We start from the raw sequence: 14,799 nt of genomic DNA, 5'->3' as shown, positions 1-14,799 counted from the left end.
TCGCTATGACGTGTCAATAGCTCCTGCCCACTAGAAGCTCCACAGATATATTTGCATACCACAATGATATGTAAACGATATAGAAAAAGTTAAATCGATTTACACTTTTATATCATCGCTGACATTTATATTGTCATATCGCCATAGCAAGCAGTAATGATTAAAGTTTAATGAACACATTTGACTAAACTGACCAAAAAAAACTAAAACAAAAAAACTAACAAGACTGACTAGTGCTAATGCTATGTTCCCCTTGCTAGGTTTTTTTGTTTTACCTGCTGAGACAGGTATGCTTTTTTCCCACAAAAGCAAGATCACCTTGTTTTAATGTTAAAGTCATGCACATAGTAGTGCAATAATCATTTCAAGCGTTTTGTATGGTTTATACACAGCATGTATTTAACTGAAAATCCAGAATCTTCAATAAGCTAACTGTAAAGATAGCACTGTGAACGATGATAGAGTTGTCAACATGGGATGCTACATTTTATTAAAAATTAAATATCTTAAATATCGATTTTGACTTTAATTAGATTTTCCCAGGAAACCTGGCGTCCTCCACGATTCCTATTCTTTCCAACAGCAAAGCACTTGAATGCGACATGCTTGTAATCAGGATTTCTGAAATTGGAAATAGGACATTTTGATAACACACTTAACACGCAGTATTATTCATTGTTTCCTATTCATACAGACAATTCATACAGCATAAGACATAAGAGTCATACAGCTGCAGCTCACATGCACGAAAGTGGCATGTTTGAGGTAGTTGATACAGGAAATCAGCAGAGGTTGATTGGCAAAAAAGTATTTTATGTATTTTGAAAATACTAAAATTAAATGCATTTCAATACAAATTACATTAGATTTTTTTCAAAGGTATTTAAATACAAAATACAAAATAGTATTTTGCATTTCAAATACGTATTTTAAATACATGTATTTGAAATACTGCCCATCCCTGGCTATTCCTTTAAATATCTTTTCCAAAACTCATTTTAATGGCAACATTTATTGACCATTTAGAAGGGATTCATAAAGAAACTAAAACCTAGCCTTCTGCTCAGCTTGTACCTGAGGTAAGATGCTTCCTGTAGAGGGAACGTTTGCACTGCATGCAGCTCAACACCTGCTGCTGCTTACATCACCTGCCATGCGCTGGGTTCCCAATCTCCCTGATTTACCATCTTCAACTAAACTGTATCATTCACAGTTTGCACTTCACTTGTCATCAGCTGCTAAGATGAAGCTTTCTAAACGTTGCGGTTTTTTAGATGGTTTGAAAGAACCTTAATCATACAGCTCAAAAAAAACATTTGGCTGGTTTATGGTGTGCACAATAAGCCGAGGAAATGAAAATTAGTCCATGTTTGTTTCGTCTTTGAGGGCGTTTCTATGGAAGCCATATGGCATCTTTGCACCTGCTCAAAATAAGCAGGCATGCAAGTAACGATGGCCTGTGGGCATCTAAAAAGGAATGACGGAGCCTATCAGGTAATGCCATATAATTCGTAACTGTAAACGAGTTGTTGTGAAAGTAAAATGACAGAGATTCACAGATAGTGAAATTGTACATTCAAATCAGGGAGGTAAATGTGGAAACGCAACAGCATTTGATTATTTAAATGCTGTAACATTCTTTTAGCCAAATAGAAACAGTGAGCGAAACTATGTGTGTACATAAAGGATAAAAATTACAGTGAGAGTGAGAGAAATGTAACTGAATCAGCATTGAGGCAAAAAATACTTTTTAAATTCTTATTGGCAGTATTTTGGCCTTTCATTTCTCTTTAATGTTACATGCCTGCTTCACTCTGCAATAACCTTTGGCCAAACAATGGGAAATGGGTCTCGCTCTCTCTGACCAAGATGTGTGACACATTGCCCCTCTGGTTCTTGGCTTGATCACTGCAAGAGACGAAGCTTAACTGCTTTCACATGGTTTTAACAAAAAATATGAAGCAGCACAACTGTTTTCAACATTGATGATAAGAAATGTTTATTTCAAAAACATGAAAAAATCTTACCGACCTGAGTCTTTTGAATGGATATGCATAAATAATTCACTGTTTGGATGATAATTAATTTTTGTTTAATAAGGAATCAACTTTTTCACAACTGGGGCTTATAAAAACAGGGTAATTGGGGAAGACGATGAGACCCACCTGGAGCAAATTAACACAATCAGACTGGGGAGAGACTGGGTCACAGTGAACACATGAGGAGCAAAAACACAACAAAACAGTCCAGGATCCTGACATATCGCCCCCCTCCCGGAAGGTGCGTCCTCGCACCGTTGAAACATCCACACGGGAGGGGCGGGTGGGAACTAGGGAGGCGGCTCAGGAGGAGGACGGACACCCGGGAGGGGGCCGGCAGACAGAGACCAAGGAGGCGACGAAGGAGGGAGGAGCCATGGAGGAGGGATGGCCACCGACCAACGGGGCGACCAATGGGGCGACCAACGGCGGCGGAGCAGGTGGTGGAGGAGCCTGAGGCGGAGAGTCAACGAGCCAGGGGGATGCCGAGGATCCGGGGGGCCAGGGTGGAGCCGAGGGCTCTGGCGACCGAGGCGGAGGCGGAGGCAGAGACCCGGAGATCCGCGGCGGAGCCGGAGCGACTGAGGACCTAGGTGGAGCTGAAGGGAGGAAGGAGACCAACAGAGCCGGTGGGACGGAGCGACAAGGCCCAGCCAGAGGAGAAGAGTCCTGAGGCGATGGCGGGTCGATGCCCGACCAAGGTGGAGCCGGAGGGACGAGGGAGCCCGGTGGAGCTGGTGGATCGAGGGGTGACGGTGGAGGCGAGGGAGCTAGGAGCCGAGGTGGAGCCACTGGGTCTATGGGCCGAGGCGGAGTCCAGGCCTCGGAGGCTGGAGGCGGAGGTGAGGGATACTCCAGCCCCGGCGACGCTGGAGGATGGCAGACACATGGGGCTCGCACCGTACAGATAGGGGGCTGAGGGCGAGCCGGGGGGATGCCAGATGACAGCGGTGGAGGAGGCAGGAGAGGGTAGGAGGGTATTTTCGAGGAGCAGGCACTGGAGGATCGGACGCCCCCTCTCTGTCCAGCAGTCCCAGATCTATCCTCAGCTCACCCTCAGCCGGGGTGAGCTGAGGATAGCTGAGGGCTGATGAAGCCCCACTCCGCGCTTACACCGTCCAAGGCTTGCTCCCCCATGATGGGCACTGACGCCAGCTCTCGCACCTGGTCTGACGGGTTTGGCTCAACTTCCGGGGCGATCATCCGCTCAGTCGCTCGGCTAGGCGCTGGCTCGCAGATCGCGGCGGGAAATGGCTCTCCGTCATCGGTGGGCTCGGGCTGGTGCGCCGCACCGCGGGGAGATGGTGGGCTGGGCTCTGGGTCTGGAGTGGATCTGAGATCATCCTCAGGGGAGACTGTGAGGGGCGATCTGTTTCTCGCCAGAATCCACTCTACGAAGGTGGCGAAATCCTCTCGAGGACCATCTTCGGACGACAGCTCTCTGCACGCGGTGTTTAGGCTTCCATTATAGAATGAGCAGAGCGCGTCGTCCGGGTAGCTGGTGGTGTTAGCTAACATCAGGAACAGTTGCGTATGGTCCTTGAGAGATCGTTCCCCCTGATCACGCCTGGAGCAAATGAACACAATCAGACTGGGGAGAAACTGGGTCACAGTGAACACATGAGGAGCAAAAACACAACAAAACAGTCCAGGATCCTGACAATATCAGAGCAGGGGAACATTCAGGAAAGCGGGCATTATTATTTTTGCACTTCTTTTTGGTGCCAGTACAGAAATGTCACACTCCACTTTTAATGCTTTCAGTGACAGTTATTATAAACAGGTTACAAATGAAATCTAGCTTTTTATACTGGGCAGGGGGTCACTGGGTCTGTAAAGGTTAAAACCCCAACAACGATTATTGAATAATGCTGACGTTGCGGGGCTTATTCAATAAACATCACCAAGAATTCCTCCTGCAAATCAGCAGAAATCCCACACATCCTCTGAGTAATTCAAAACAGGCTTAACAGCCCACCTCTCCGAGGATACATTCAGATAAGACTTCCTTTCTATTGACACATCTTGCATACAGATTCCCTCCTTAATTGAACTATCCATCATATAATGGCATTTTCTGTGACAGCCTAACAAAATGTTAACAGTCCTTGCCCTTGATCTGCTGGCCATGATGTTGTTCAAATTACCAAGCAGGTAATTTGAAATTATTTCAATTTCAAATGAGATAATCCACATAAACTCATCTTTTGATTCACGGACAACATGAATAAGCAATTGATCTTTGACATTTGGTTTGAAAACCTCATTGAAACTACATTCTTCATTAATGAAAGATCAAAATAAATTCAAATAAAGGTCAGATAATGAGAAAAGTAGATGTCCGATTCGTGAATAAATCGTTCTTTTTACTGAATCATATGATCCAGTTCACAAAATGATTCATACATGAATCAGACTGAACTGGTTCTCGAATTTTCAACTCAATGTTTTTTATAACAATATCAAGAATAAAATCAATGAAAGTTAGATTTAATGAGAATTGATGAGGACATGGGTCTGTCAGGCCCCCCAAAAAAGACACTTTGGCACATTCATGATTAATGATTGTAGCAACCGATTCATAAATTAATCATTCTTTTTCCCAAATCTTTTTAATGATTCAAATTAAGGCGTGAATTCAAATTAAGTGAATAATTACAAATTTCAGACATTTCACTAAACAGAGCTATCGTGTTTCTCTAAAAGACTTGTAATATAATGCATTGCTCATATATAGCGGGTAAAATAAGTATTGAACACGTCACTATTTTTCTCAGTAAATATATTTCTAAAGGTGCTGTTAACTTGAAATTTGCCCCAGATGTTGGTAACAACCCAAGTAATCCATACATACGAAGAAAACAAAACAAATAAGTTATGTGTAATAAAATGGAATGATACTGGGAAAAAGTATTGAACACATGAAGAAAGAGAGGTGCAAAAGGCATAGAAAGCCAAGACACCAGCTGAGATCTATCAGTAAATAGAAAGTAATCCTGCCCCTCATCAGTAGAAATTAATATTAGCTGCTTCAGTCCCAACACCTAAAGAAGCAGGATGATGAAGATAAAACAAGGGTGGACATTTCAACAAGACACTAATGATCCCAAGCACAGCCAAAGAAACTCTCAACTGGTTTCAGAGAAAGAAAATAAAGTCCCAGCCAATCACCTGACTTGAATCCAATAGAACTAAAGATCAGAGTTCATAGAAGAGACCCACAGAACCTTCAAGATTTGAAGACTCTGTGGAAGAATGGGCCAAAATCACACCTGAGCAATGCATGCAACTAGTTTCTGCTACAGGAGGCATCTTGAAGCTGTTATCACCAACAAAAGCGTTTGTACAAAGTAAAATCCATTGAAATATTTGTTCAGGACTGTTTTCACAACAGTACTTGCTCTCTGCATATTTCTCTCCTGATTCAGACGAGATGATTTTTTCATTGGAGAAGGCAATATTATGGATATTGCTTCCAGCCATATTTTAGCTGGAAGCAATGGTTTGAAGTTACAAACACCTTAAAGGTGCACTAAGCGAATTTTGCCAAATGATGTTGATATTTGAAAGCACCAAAACAAACACGCCCATACCCCAACAAGACCTCGCCCCTATTTTGATATCTCCGCCTCACACGTACGTACACAACCCTTGCAAAACACACAAGCATATTCAAACAAAAGCCAACACAGATAAGTTGTATGAAACAATGCAAAATCAAAGTTACTCATGCACCTATCAAGAAGAAACAATGCAACCTCGGCATCCGATTCGAGCCCTTTCCGCTGCTTGAGTTCTCTCCACCGCTGGAAAGCTGCTCCGATATTTATGCGGTTCCTACCTCTTGCCTGATCGTAATCCTTATTTTGAATGTTTTGTTCCTCCGATATTTTACTCTTTTTTTTATCCTCCAGTTCTCTCTATCTATAGTCGATCTGCTAATATCTGTCCTGTACACTCAAACTGAGCGCTCTCTTCTCTCTATACAAGACACGCCCCCTTTGTGCAGATTGGCTGCAAGTGTGTTTTGGGACATGGTCCAACACTGCGGTAGAAATCGTTTTTCACAATTGCTTAGTGCACATTTAATGATGAATTTGTTGAATATAAGCATGCAGTTTATGGATTACTGTGATGTTTTTAACAGCTGTTTGGACTCTCATTCTGACGGCACCCATTCACTGCAGAGGATCCATTGGTGAGCAAGTGATGTAATGCTAAATTTCTCAAAATTTCAATAAACTTGTCTACATCTTGGATGGCCTGAGAGTGAGTAAATTTTCAGCAAATTGTCATTTTTGTGTATTCCTTTAAAACACAATATGCCAGGGTAATTGGACTTACATCACCCAAACAATTTCCAACAGGGAATGCATTATTTACACTGACAGCAGCTGATACTGCTCCATTTGAGCCAGGATTTGATCAGAAGCATGAACAGTACTGTGTGTGAATATGGAGATATGAATACTGAAAAAATATAAAAGTCAGAACAGAATATTCTTCCTAGTCACTGTATTCACTGAAAAATCTCTGTGCTGTTGTGTCTTTCCAGAAACAATCCTCATGCACACCACAAACTGCTATAAAGGCGTTTAATGCCGGTGGGGAAATAGTTGGGGAGTTAAATCACCTTGTATCCTGTCCTACCCAAGAAAACACCTCTCAGTTCACATTTCATGGTTGAGCGATATAATCTTTTTTTTCACTCTAAATGTGCTGAGTTTCCTTTCAAGCTCAGCTGCTGAGACTGTTTCTCCGCATTAGCGTCACAGAGTAAACACATTTCAGAAGGTCACTGTCAAAACGGCAAACTTTCTTTTATTCTTTCAAGTTCAAAATTGCGAAAGTTTCCGTGTGTCTCTGAGAGTCATCACATCCATTTGATTTTAATCTGTAACCTTCACTGTCCATTTCCCACCAAATTATGACCGCAACACTGATAACATTTCTGTGTCCTGCCATATTAACTGTGGAAACAAGTGTCGCCATCTCTAGGATGTCCAAGATCTTGACAGCAGCCTGAGCCCATACAGCATAATGGATCGGATGCCTGAAGAGGAGAGATTAGCAGGTCATCCTCTGTTATTTAGGCCTCTCAAAGTTACTGAGAAGAGCAATATTTCATATTTGCAGTAACTGCAGTGAAGGACAGTGTGTGCTTAGAATGAGTCAATTTTCTGTTCCATCTTTATGGACTCTTAAGGGCTATTTTGAAAATGCTGTATTGTGCGTGCCAATGGGCAATTTTTTGTGTCGAACCTTAACAGTGCCTCTAAAATTACCTAGAAGTCGAAGCATTCCCTGAAACACTTTTGTACTCACATTATATAAGCTAAAAAAATCACATTCTGAGAAAAAATCAAATCATGGCTTTACTAAGGAAGAAGAAAAAGCATAATAAAGAAGTTAATTTTAAAGAGTCTGTGCATTAGTAGCGTGGATTTTTCAGTAAATCTTTCTGCAGTTTACATTATTTTGCCAGTAGGTGGAGACAAGAGTTTTCACTCTTTATCAGTGGCTCAGTGATGAGAGATGCTCAAGCAACAGTTCATTTGGCAGTGGATTCGTTTGAAACTATTTTCGTTGACGGAGCAAAAATAGATAAAGTAACTATCAATATTGTTTCTAAAAGGTAAGTTACGGAACATTGATGTTACATTAGAAAAGCATTGGCCAACTTGCAATCGAGTTGAAGGTCGGAACAACAGCACTCGCTGTTATATAGCTTAAATCCAGACTACGTGTTGAAATAAATGTTATTTTTTTTTTTTTAAAATGTTATATCATGAGAAGAAATGAGATGTAAATCCACTACAAAAGGTAAATCTCTTCATAATAACCTACATATAACCAGGATAACAACAAATACTAAAGCAATTGAGTTTTGAGGATATGAATAGGCCTACCTTACAGCTATTCTACATAGTAAAGTCAATTTGAAAATGTTAAATATATAAAAATAAAAATAATTCTCACATGTATACCCTTACCAATAACAATAGACCAATAGACAATTTTTTCTTCTTTTAAATTTACCGTCAAAAGTCATAGAATTCACACACTACAATCAGATAATTCTGTTTGTTCACCTCTGATCGCACTGTATGAAGATAATGGTTATGTAACCGTCTTAGCGTTTAGAGCTCTATACGAGTTATTCATCTCCATTTCAGTATCATTAGAGACAATTCTGACGATTGCAGGTTCTGGGCACACAATAAATCTCTGTCACAATACAGATCACTTTCAGTTCCAGGGGCACAGGAACGATCGGGAAGTGTGGGGGTCACATTATAAACCTTTCTTCACTAGGATGACACGGATATATTCATATTACAAATGCAAAATGCTTGAAACTAAACTTCTAAACTTTCAGACATTTTTGTAGCTCAAATAGTGGCACTAGCAATGTCAAGGTCACAGGTTTGATTCCCAGGGAATGCATAAACTGATCAAATTTACACTTTGAATGCAAATGTAAGTCACTTTGGATAAAAGTGTCTGCCAAATGCATAAAAGCAAGGCCTAAAACGGTGAATAAAAATGCGTATTTTTGTAAAAGACAACCCTTCTTTCATTTTTTTTTTTTTTTGTCTTCTCTCCTCAGGAAGTTTACTTTCTGTCAGCTTATAACTGTCTAACTTATTTGCTGAAAGGCAGACGTCAAGCACTGGTGGGATTACCGGTTATCACTTGCACATTAGTGCAGGACGCATCTAAAGCGGCCGGTTGGCACAATCTTCCACACATTCAAAACTGGACATCGTCCTTTGAGAAGAAAAGCCATGATACAATTGTGTCAGATTGTTTGCGCCCTGCAGAAGAAGTCGATGCGACAGCAGGTTGGATCTCAGAAGCCATCTTGACTGATGAGCCAGAATGAGGCAAATTGAATTGAGGCATAAATCAGCGGATAGGATGAGTGAGGCTGGAAAAGAACTGAAGTTTGGCTCGTGAAGATGAGAGTTGGCTCACGACCGATCTGGGAAGGAGATGATTTGAGGGTACGGCAGGCCATCTGAGAGGGACTTCTCTCCTCCCACTAGTCTGGAGGAGAAGCGAGCGCTGAGCTGTATCATGTCCCTCGCACCCCGCTCGCTGTCATCTTCATTTCTAGACATAAAGTTAAAGTGGCCCAAATACACTGGAGCAGATGGCCAGAACCATTGGCATCCAGCCCTGGTCACCTCAGACGACAGGCTGTTTGTGTCCAGCTGCCCTGATCTACACTTTTGCTCCAGTGGTGCGTTCTTTCTCTGGTCTGCAGCATCTGCTTTACTTCACACTCGTTCTTTTCCTTACATCCCCTCATCCGGCTGTGCTTGGTGTGACCCTGTTTGCTCCTGACCCGTGCTAATGTTGGTGGCTCTTTCCTTCTTCCTCCAATCGCTGGTTTTGATGACATCATCACATAGAAGCGCCAACAGGTATGTCACACAAGCCCTCAAACCAAGACAGTCTAGTCTAGAGAGAACTCAAAAAGCCTCTGTTTTGTAACATGCCACAAAAAAGCCATTTCGTTTTGAACTGGTTCAATGCACTCAAGGAGATGTGATTTCCAATAGGACACAATAAGTGGAAATCATTTTTGTGTTCAGATTGTTCTGGTTGGCTCAAAAGGAAGACAGATGCAAAAAGAGAGCCATTTGGCAGCAAACTGGGACAACCATGTCATAAACCTCACATTGTCCTCTTGCAAAACCTGCAAAAAAACACAAAATAAAAAACACAAGCTTAGAAATAACATAGAAATTTTAGCATTTCTGAGAAATAAAATGATTTGTATGAATGAAAAGTCACACAGTGGCAGTCTGACTGGGAAAATAACATAATGTATGTCATTCTGTTCCATCTTCCTGATCAAATGTAGAAGATAGTTGTAAGGCAGACCAGGTATTGGACAGAGTAATAAAACAAAACAAAAAGTGGTCTACGAACAGACAATAAATAAATGTATTTACGGGACAGGAGTTTTAAAGCAGACTGACGGTTCATAAATGACACAAACAGAACAGAGAGGTTTTAGAACACGTCTAGTACATTCTATTCTTTTGATGCTCTCTATTGTAACAAATAAGGAAATGCAGTTTTGCTCATGACATAAATGACTCCTTACATTTATTGAAATAACATTAAGTCCTTGGTTATTGACACTAAAGTATATACACACACACACACACACACACACACACACACACATATATACATATAGTTAAGTATAGACATACAGCAGTAACATGGAAATGGTAAACTCACAAACATGACAACACAGTGCCCACAACAAAGAACCAAAACTCTCAATGAGACAAATCAAGGGCAAACAAGATGACTATAAATACTCAAGGGAAACAGACCTATAAACCAAGAACAAAACAGAACAACTGGAGAACCAATGACCTGACAAGATTCATAAACTAGAGCTAAAAGACTTAACAAGACAATCAACCAATGGCAGGACCAGAAGAGGAAACGGGAACTAAAAAAAATAAAAAAAAATTATAGACATAAAAACAAAGTCTTAAACATAATATGAAAACAAATAATTGAGTATGTAATATTTATTATAGAGACTGGTCTGTATAATATTTAAACATTATGATATAGTGAGAACCAGGGCTAACTGTCACACGTTTTACTCTAGAATATATTTTTTTAAAACAATTTTATCTAGAAAAAGCAATTAAATGTTTCCATTATTATTGCTCCAGAGAAAAAGAAAATATGATTTGGCTTTTCAACAAAGATCATCACAAAACAGCAAAAATTTTAAAATGATTTGTTTTGGGCAAATAATTAATAAATCGTTAAAATATGTAACTTTTAAAACATGTGACTCGTGTGCCCCAACCTGACATTTATGGAAAAAATATATCTTTCACATAACAGTTATGGTGCTTACCCAACAAAAATATGATACTATTTTTAGTTTAGATAATAAAATAACTAAAAATGTATTAAAATGTAGCCTCTATCATGTCTATGATTGCACAGTAATCTTTTAAGGATACAGAAAATCCCATGCACGACAAGAGTCAGACTCACTGATGTAATCCTTGTCTTTTATAGATTTACCATGTTAGACTCAAACAGAGAAAGACTGTGTCATCATTGGTGACGTAAACTGGTCAATGCTGAATTTTAACATTGCCTCTAAGCAGAAGTCAGCTGACGTTTATGTCAGGTTGTGATGGAGGAGGCATCCATCTATTTCAAATCAAATGCCTCTAGATCCAACTGCAGAGAGCTCAAAATAACCATCATGTGACACACGTGACTCATGCATGTGGTGAGACGAGTTCTTTCGAACGCTAGATAAATTGTAATTTTGCACATGTTGTATTTTAGCGCAACAAACTGTATTATTCAATAAGCACCCACAATCAACCAGCCGCTAAATGTGCTGAGATGGCACTACGTTGTGAATATTCAAATGAAGTCAGTCATTTTCTCAGCACAAATACGCTTCTTTCTATGCAAATTAAGCTCGTTATAAATGTGTATCACTCACAGAATTCAGCACTGTTTGCCCGGTGCAATTAATGTCACACTATTTCCGCCGGCAGACAGCAGCAGCAAATTGAATTTTATTTAAGAGATGTTTATTTATATTTTCTAGCGATTTTAAGCCGATTCAAGTGCCTGGATCACAGTGATGCTGTACAGTTCCAGTAAAGTATGTCAGATCACGGAAGCCATTGCATTCTCCACACACAACCCAGCACTGTCGATTAAAGAAAGGATGATATAAACCTCTGTACCACTCATACAAAACATAGATCAATAACACCATCCTGCTGTGTCATGGTGCCTTAGTGATTCAGCTTAATATTTTATTAATGGAGAACTGTTCAGCAGACCCCTGACCGCGAATGGACACCAAGAACCTATTAAACTCACACATTCCAGAACCATATCTGTTCAACACAATTTGTAAGTTTAGCCTTGTAAAATAATGAGACTAAACTTGCAAAGAATGTTGAGTAGATATTGTGGTGGAATGTGTAAGGATGTAGGGTTAAAATATAAATGATTGCAGGATTGCAGGTTTTCTATAAAACAAACAAAAAATATATATTTTTTAACTTATTACATTAATTTCAGCTATATCAGCTATTTTTCCATAAAGTAAAAGTGGGCATTTTACTTTCAGGTTCTGAAAAGGACAAAAGCACCATAAAGGTATCATAAAAGTGGCTATATATTCCTGAAGCCATATAATAATTTTATGTGAGGAACAGACAGAAATGAAAGTAATTGTCTTTGAAAACCTTCCCCTCTCCCAAAACATTCAATCAAGATCTCAAAAATATCTATATATTATATTACATTAAATTACATTATATTAATGTATATTATATTACAATGCAGTTGTACTAGATTTATAATATCAATTTAATTTAATCAAATTTATTTGAGTTAAATGCATGTTTTGAACCGTTTAAACACTGGCAGGACTCTTCTGCACTCAGGTTTTCAGCATTACAGCACAGTCTATAGAGTGAAGTTTCCTGTGCAACACTGATGTGTAACTCTGTGACAGTATAAACTTTCAGCATTGCACTCACACTGAAATCTTCCACCACGTTGCATACATTTAATTGCTGTGAGCCTCGGGCACGGTCTTGTATGAGGATATCACTGTTGACATTTATTTTGACAGGCTCAGTGTTTAATGCCATCAAATTATGAAGCAACGCTTACTAAATAATTAGAAATTTGTCATGGACTGCACACATGAAGGAAGCATCTTCGTTCACATTTCTGTATTTTGACAACTAGAGAGGAACGGCGAGTGATTTACAGCAATCCCTCCTGTGTTTACTGGGAAAGATCATTCTTCTATGGTATTGATGGATGGCACAGTATGCTCTATTGGTTACAGGGGTCAGCTACAGCAGCCAATAAATTTGAAGAGCACTTAAATGGAGTGCATGGACAGCCAGTAAAACACACCCATCTGCTGCCCACATCAGTCATTTTTATATCCTAGTCTTGGTGCTTTTTAACCTTTCTGAATTAATCCTGCTTCCTCTTGGCTGCAATATTATCACTGCATCTATATGCCACTCTGTAAGTGATAAGAACATGTTAGGTCATTAAGTTAAGTGAAAACTAAATCAAAGATTAGTCAGAGATCTCTAGACCAATGGGAAGAATCCAATGGTTTTTGTAGAAAACAGTACAATTATTTCTCACTTTCTAAAAGAAGTGTGGAGGATGGGGGGATGAAAATGCTTTTTTAAAAAACCTATGTTTCAAATTTAAACACGGAGAGAAAAAAAACAAACAAACAGAAAACATAAGGATTTAAAAAGTAAAACAAAGAAGTACAATTGATTATTTTAAAGATTTTTAAATCAGTAATATCAAATTAATGTGTTCAATTTAGAGCCAAATGACTGTTTAAATCCAAGTAAAAACTACTGATATATATAAAATGTAATATACTTAATTTGGTGAATATTTTACTGAAATTATACTCAAATTGAGTCCAGTGCACTTTCATCACTGTTCCTCATTTACCTTCAGATTCTGTCAGGTTTTGTTTTCTTCATTATGAACAACTCTTTTGCTCAAACCACTGACAGTCTTACAGGTTCATTAGCTTTAAATTCATCCGTGCTGCAATGACGGGCCTGTGGGTGGATTGCTCATTGATTTTAATAGCCGTAAGTGATCCACAGACACATTCCTATTTAATGATACAATACGCTTGCATGTGGGAGGCTTGTACTCCCTGCTTGTTGCCCTTTCTCTTAACAGTTTTTACCATGTGTTTCTTGTGAATACCTACTGGTGCAGCCCATCCCTGAGGCTGTTTATGGTGTAATTATGAAGCTGTCCTTTGACACGTCTGAACTGATTTTGCGGTGGCAGTGATATAAAGTTTTTTATTAGTTGGCTTGCAAAAAGGACTATAACTCTTGGTTAATAAGGCTGAAAGTGTGTTTTGGTGTTGTGGCTCTTTTGATGTGGATTTAATCAGCAAATACCGAATTTAAAAAATGACATAAATAATTCTCCAAAAAGGTGACTGTACTCACAGTTGATGCCAATAGAGTTTAGCGTGACGTTAAGCTAATGATCCGCCCATCAGGAACAAAGCGGGACACCTTTCTAGAATCAGCGTGATACCCTAATAAGCACACAAATCAATGATTATTATGCAAATAGATGTATGAATAAAGATTAGTTATATTCAATATGCAAATACTGATGACATCATTCCAGTTGAATCCCTGTAAACTTTAAATGACGTTCTATTATCTATGTTCAAGTCTTTAGTCTTTAATATTAGATAGATAGAGATGATAGATAGATAGATAGATAGATAGATAGATAGATAGATAGATAGATAGATAGATAGATAGATAGATAGATAGATAGATAGATAGATAGATAATAACAATAATTTTATACAATTATTAAAGTAATAATTGTTTTTTGTCATTTTAAATAAATAAAAAGTATATATTTGTCAAGTATTTTATTTATCTTTGCTGAAAAAACAAAAATGTTTGAAAAAATAAATTGAATGTAGATTCCAAATTTAAAATATATTTTGTGTACATTTTGAATGACTTTCTATCTGTTATTCTTACATTTTAAAAGTAGTTTTCATGTGTGTGTATTTATTAAATATATATATAAAAATGAAAATATAACATAATATATATATATATATATATATATATATATATATATATATATATATATATATATATATATATATATATATTCAATTTATATAATATTT

This window comes from Barbus barbus (genome assembly GCF_936440315.1).
Source record: "Barbus barbus genome assembly, chromosome: 24".
NCBI classification, from domain to species: domain Eukaryota; kingdom Metazoa; phylum Chordata; class Actinopteri; order Cypriniformes; family Cyprinidae; genus Barbus; species Barbus barbus.
Note: the sequence above shows the minus strand (reverse complement) of the source record.